This window comes from Corvus hawaiiensis, chromosome 6 (genome assembly GCF_020740725.1).
Source record: "Corvus hawaiiensis isolate bCorHaw1 chromosome 6, bCorHaw1.pri.cur, whole genome shotgun sequence".
Taxonomy (NCBI): domain Eukaryota; kingdom Metazoa; phylum Chordata; class Aves; order Passeriformes; family Corvidae; genus Corvus; species Corvus hawaiiensis.
This window is the reverse complement of record NC_063218.1, coordinates 41,048,292-41,055,379: the sequence shown is the minus strand read 5'-3', so window position 1 is coordinate 41,055,379 and position 7,088 is coordinate 41,048,292.

The window sequence follows — 7,088 nt, the reverse complement described above, 5'->3', positions numbered from 1 at the left end:
CAGCCATGCAGAAGATAACAGAAATTATTTTGTTCTTGAATTCTGAATAGATTATACAGATACATTAATTTTGTGATTCAAACACCCAGATAAAGGTGTGGGGTTGGCCCTCTAGCCCCAGGGTCCTAAAAATTTTAATAGCAAGCGACAAAATTTTAATAACAACATAGCCAGCAGAAAAGGTTTATGGACTATAAGGTAGTACAATGTCTACAGCAAATATATTGCATTATGGTTTGTTTCCCTAACCCAGGAATAAATGGGACATGAAAAATTACAACTATTCTTTTCATTTTATTGTACTTCCTTCTGTGTCCTTTAAAGCTGTAGATGGGTCTGTTTAGTTACAGTTTGACAAGATGAACTGGTTTTATTTTTTAAGTTTGTGGCTACTAGCTGTGTAAAAGAAGTAGGTAATTCCTCAGAATCCAATTGTTCTAAGTGACAACAACATAATCTTACTAACAGATACTTTGATTCATTTAAATATTACTTCCTACTGGAGTAGCCTAGAAGTTACACCCAGATTTTTTTGTGTGTTTCCAGTTACTGGCTGTTGGTGTTGCTGACCAGTAACCAGTAAGATAAGGACATTCATGAGTAAATCCACAAATCACTCCTGTATCAGTCAACAAACACAGGGAAAGATGGGATGGGCAGTGCTGAAACGGAAGTCTCTTAAAGGAAAAAAAATAGAGAGGTATTGTGATATTGAAAAGATACAGAAACGTGCATGTTATAAAAACCTCACTTTGGATGAGGATATGTAAGACTTTTCAGGGTACACTCAGCAGCTACTCCAATTGCTCTCCTTTCCTGTCTCAATTGATTAGCTGTCCCTTGAAGCAAAGTAAACTTAGGGTTTACTTCCATTAGTATGTGTTCCTGGAATGAGCAACTCTTGAACCAAACAGCTGTCTTCAGCACACGCTTGAAGGTAGTATTTTAAGTCCTTCCTTAACTTAATGTATTAAAAACAAAATGCCCACAACCACAAGATTTAGGGAAACTCATTCCTTTTTCACCTGAAACTTGTTCAAACTACCTTCTTCTTTTTCCCCCCAAGCCTTGATTATAAAGTAAATTTGATAGGCATTCAACAGCACTGTTTGGATCTTCCTCTGCACTAAGAAGATGCATTTGCTGCCACAGTTTCCTGTACTAGAAAGAAGAGTCAATTACAGAAGGAAATTAGAAGCTGACATAGAGGTCAGAGAGTAGGTGAACAGGGGAAAGGAAGTTCTGAAATTACACAGCTATTGCAATTAAGGTCTGATAGTCCTTCTTCTATGGGTCATAGGATCTGTGACAGTTTTGATAAATGTTTTAACTTTTATAACAGATCTATCAAGGATAGCAGTGGCAGAGGAAAAATTTCTCTTTACAAAATCACTTACAAGAAATGAGTAAAAAAAGTTCCTCCAGCTTCCTTAACCTTATTGAATCTGAGTAATTCTGCTGCCACTTTCAGCCTCAGAGTTCTTATTCTAGCAACATTTATTATAGCAGCACAAATATTTGCCAAACTACTGGCTAAATCTATATATATTTACTGTCACATTTGACAGATGAATTAAAGTTTCAGATTTCAGCATAAGTAACCCTTGATTTAGGAAGCAAAATCATGAAAGAATATACCACATTAGATTTCACCTAGGACAGACTTAATGGAGATTGAACCCTATTGAAATTCCTGAATGAATATGAATTCAAGCATAATTCATATTCAAAATCTCCATATTTCAAGAGTTTGCTGTGTAAAACATTCTCTGAATTCAAAACAAAGGACTGATTTTGCTCAATTTGGAAGTGGGTAAAGTGGCATCAAAAGAGAAAATTGCTATGATGGTAACCAAGGCAGTGAGACCAAAAGACTAAACAATAAAAAGGAGTTAAAAATAACAGCAAAATTACATTATTATGATGGTCATAATAACCCTCTGTATTAACCCTCTGATTTTGCATTCATATTACTACTGAGAGGAACTACTTGCTGGATTATATAAGGAATTATGTTTTTGCATTATTGCAAAACTCCCAACTAAAACTGAACTCTGGAGTTCTTTCTGAATGATAAAAAGAAGCAAGGGGTGGGAAAAACAGATTAGAGTTAAATAAGTCCTCTGTTTTACCTAAACAGAATAATCTGAGCATTTTTATAATAGCTGTACTCACTGCTGCAGGATTGGTGAGTGGAAGTTCACCTCCTTTCAGCATTAGAGAAAACTACAACACAGCAAATTCTAGATCTGGATGTGTGCAAATCAGTTAACCAATAAGAAGTGAAAAAGTAAATCCTGTCAAGCCCAGATAAAGCATGGAGTGCATTTTAAGAACAACTAAAGAAAAGATCCTGACTGCAGGAGCAGAGAGGGCACAGAGTGGTTGCAGTAGTAGATTTTTTTTCTCAGGCATCAGAAAGCAGACTCAGAAGACAAGTTATAAAATGAAACCTGAAAGTCTTTGGTAAACACTGAGGAGGAAAGGTAATGCCTACTTTGAGTAAGTAGGTAAGATTCCTGGACATGGAAACAGAGTACTCAGCTCCCACCCAGAAAAATCCTACAGAACAGGAGAAAGTGGATCCATAAGAGCATAAACTTGGAGAAGGAACGCAACTGAAAAGCTTTGCTGTCTCCAAGAAAACATGTTTTAGGCAAATAAGAATTTGGGACAAGTGCAGAGTCAATTGTCTGACTATGCCAGTCAAGTCCATTTTCTATACCTCTCCTGTGGCAGACACCAGATTAGAATTCAAGAAGCAGCACTTAATAAATAACGTATGACTTTAGGAATATTACCACCATTCTTAACCTACATTTTTTATACAGTTCTCCACTAATGCATTTACCCATTACTGTAAGAAGAAATAACAAAGAATTAATCCTATAGCTTTATAAGACTATCATCCCAAGTGAGTATGTGTAAAAATCATTTGGCATAATGTTTTTAGAAAAAAAAATTAGGTATTTGGGTTGGTCATTATTTCCTTGCACTTTTTAGCATGTCTTTACATGCTATGGCACAAGCAGAACACTTAATTTGTCCTCATCTGTGTGATATATCTACACTTTTTCTTACATCTGTCTTATACTCAGATGTGTGCAGTGATACCTAAGAAAAATTATGTTTCATACATAATAAATATGTAAGACATATAAGAAAAATCTTTCCTTTGATCTATAAGCATTCATAAAACACACAATTAATACATAAAAGATTAATCTCTCTTGAAATTTAGTCATTATTTTAAATTATAATTAGTCATTACAACTAATTTTAAGTAAAAGCATACTACAGATTTTACTTTCAAGAAAACAAGCAATGAACAACAATGAGGACAGAAAACCCAAACCCAAATAACCAAAAAACATTTATCTGAGCAAGATGCATCTACACTTCTCAAACAAGATTTGTTCATATGGTGTTGTAATCATTGCTCGTACCTTTGTGGCTATATTCTGTGATTAAATGGGACTGGAGTTAGGTCACTGTCTTACCAATTGGATACTGTATGCACTTTTCCTTTTTCTTATGGTCTGATTACCTCTACACTGACACTATCTTTTCACTGGGCATCTCTCTGTGCCCATGCTGAGGTTTTCGCAGAGGATCACCATGCAATATTTTACACAGAAATTATGGACCATCCACCAGAACAATCCAGATGCATTGACTTTGCCAAGGAGTCTTGAGACTGATTATTTAAATTCTGGAATCTGTTTCAAAACTGTATGATACTCCATGGAAGAGTGATTGAGATTTTTTTATATGTTTGCTTATAAAGAGCACTGTCCTCTGAAGCAGTCTCCGAGCTGATTAAACCCACGTGCATCAATTCCTTGAAGCAAATCCTGACAACTGCATTTTCCCTGTACCTTCTGCAGAAGTCAGCAGAAGGCAGAGTGCTGATCTTCATGAGCAGTTACCATTTCAAGTTCCAATGAACAGAAGAGCTAAAAAGCACTTTACAGCTCATTCAGAAGTTCAGCTGTCAAGTCTGCAGAGACTCTTCCTGTTTATTATAACTTCTTGGTGTTTTTCCTCTTTGACAGGTAGCAGTATGTAAGAGCCTCCTCTCTCTCTCTCTTGCCATTAGTATAGCATGTCTGTCCCTAGAGTCCTCTCCCCTCAGGAAGATGCCAACAGTTTGCTAAAGACCTCAGACCACATCAGAGAAGGGGAGATTAAATATAACCAGTGCGTGATAAAGCCAGGGGCAGGAGGAGGGCACCTTCTGTCAGTGGAGCCGGCAGAGTGTTCCAGTAAGAGTTCAAACTGGGAAGTAACACAAGAAACAAACCTTCTCATTTCACTGAGACTCACAGAGATAGTAACAGCTGCAAACACCTCAGAGAAGGAGGCACAGCAGAGGCAGTATTTGCTGTAAAAATTAAATTGAACTCCTGGGCACGGATGAGAATTGGACCAAAAGGCATTTGTGACCCAAAATCTTAGATAAAAGCAAAAAATCAGGGCAGAATAATTCTTCATAGGACTACCCCTCTCCCCAGCACACACATGGACACATGCAAACACATCTGAGTTATGCAAGGAAGAATAGAGGGAAGTTTCAGGACCAGACTAGCAAGATCATATCCCACATTGCTGCTGTAGACAGATATACTCATTGTAACAGGAATGTGGAGGCATGAGAGAAAGTGCTACAAAGGCACAGCTGAAATCACATCAAGTGAATAGGTTAGATTTCCTGTGGGGGTCAGTCAAGTATTTTTCCTTCTGTGTTGGAATAAAACAATTTCTGCACAAAGTCCTAATCCTACATTTTACTATTCATCTTGGCCATGGTACCTCTGCCCCCAAAGTTGACAAGAAGATATTAAGCATAGCATCATTTCTACACCAGAAGATTACAGAGATTCACTAGGTATGAAGTACTTTCTGCCGTTCCCTAGCATCTACATCAACACTGTGCAACCTGTGATTAAATACCCAGCTCTTCATTTTAGATGTTTACATGTTCCAAGAGTTAACTCTGAAAAGAAGTTCTTAAGTATTATGTAGTCAGAAGAAATAAGCACTTAAATAAAAAGCACTTTGCCTCTTTATGGGTTAGTATTCAGAGACACACATGGAGTGTCATAGTCCTGAGCAGTGGACTTTTCCAAGCCACCACTTTCTCTCACACTCCCCCAGCCCCTTACTACTATTTAACTTTGAACTATGAAAATCTTACTTCAAACTTCAAAGCACCGATCCTGTGCAATTAGAAGTGGTTAAACAGGGTTGATTACTTTGCTGGCCCAGGACCAGAGAGTCACTTCTCATCCCAGCTGAGTACAGACAAGCACATTTTTTCAGCTCTGTAATTTCAATTAAGATTTATAGATATTAGTGACAATAGGAATAGGATGAGGGGACAAAAATACTCAAACTACTTTGAGAGCCTCTTAACCAAGCTCTAAATATACCCAGGCTCACATAAAACCATTTAATTTACCAATTAAATGAATTTTCATATATGGTGCTAAATTCTTACTCAAAAAAAGCTTCCAGGGAGGAAGCACTGGAAATGTATTCTGCATTCTCTCTGTATTCTGCAGAGGTGAGAAACCTGCTGAGGTCTGTCCAGAGCATTTAGCCCTACCAGGAATCAAGTTGCTTTGTTCAGTGATGTTGGCTGTCCTTCAGTTTTAGATAGGAGTGGTATATATTTTCCCTCAAAAGTTTGCAATTTCAATCAATAGAAAACAGGGGCTTGATCATGACTACAGTGCAGTAACAATAAAATTTTCCATGAGCAATGCAAGAGAGAACTCTATGTTGAATGAACAAACTCAGAAAGAAGAAATGTGAAGCAAAAATATTTTGTTCTTTGGTTAGAAGTAATATCATTGCGCGTCCAAGTGTTCACAATGGGGGAACGTAGCAGAATAGACAGCTGTAGCTGAGACAACTTTAATATTTGATTAATACTGCAACTCCAAATGAATGAAACAGTAAAAATTATTAAATTAGTTTCAGTGGATGAGGAGCCAGCAAAAATAAAGTATAAACACAGTTTTATGAATACTGGCAGGAACCCATAACTTGTACATTTCTAGTCATTCATGGATGTGATGGCACAAATCTGTGATGAGGCCTACCCCAAATAAAAGTTACGAAGCTCATTCCACATTAAAAAAAAATGCCTCTGGAAAGAAGGAGCAGAAGGAGACTGATGCACATTCTTGGGAATAACATCTACCATGCCATGAAAATATGAAAGCAGACAAGACACCATGGTCTTGTCTTACCAAGAGTGTTACACAAAGAAAAAGGAGGAGGGTGAAAGTGTGAGAAATGTGAGCACTACAGCAACCATGCTCTGCAGTAACAGGGGAATACAAGAGGAATGATGTTACATGTCTGACTGCACCTTGGACCCATTCAGTCTGTCTCAAGCACACCCACCAGGTAAGAGCCAGAGCTTCTGCGCCTCCCTTGCCTGACAACACAGTCCTGCTGCATTTGTCAAGTGTTAAGATCTGGCCAGCAAGATAACACGTTTAAATACAACACATTTAAAAGATACATCATATGTAAACCTCTTTCCATGGGAACCTGTACTGTTAAGTGAGCAAAACTTTAGCTTCCATTCAAAGACAGAATTTATTCAATTATCAAAAGGATACTTAAAAATTCTGGATGCTAGCTTAACACAAAGGACCTTTATACAACATTTTCTACAGAAACTCAGTCTAATGATAATTTGGATAAGATCTGACTTTCGTCTTTGGGTTGAGTCAGACAGACACTTCCTGTTCTTTGATTTCTGTATCAGCTTCAATTTGCTCATAACCTGTTCTCTTACCTTCTTGCTTCAGTCACCATTTTTAGTCACTAGGATCCCTCCAACCTGGGGTTTCGTGTAGAAATGATGCAAAGTCAGGAAAGACTGTTCCAAATCAATACTTCTCCCATTGTTTTCTAGAGCCTTGCTATGCATTTCCTTGTGATTTTCCACTATATCCTGTCTGCCAAGCGGATGGGAATGAGATACACAAACATGGTCCTTTTAAAGTGCACATAACTTAATTTCCTTGTAGAGGTCAAAAAGTATGGACAATAACACACCAAACCTGCAG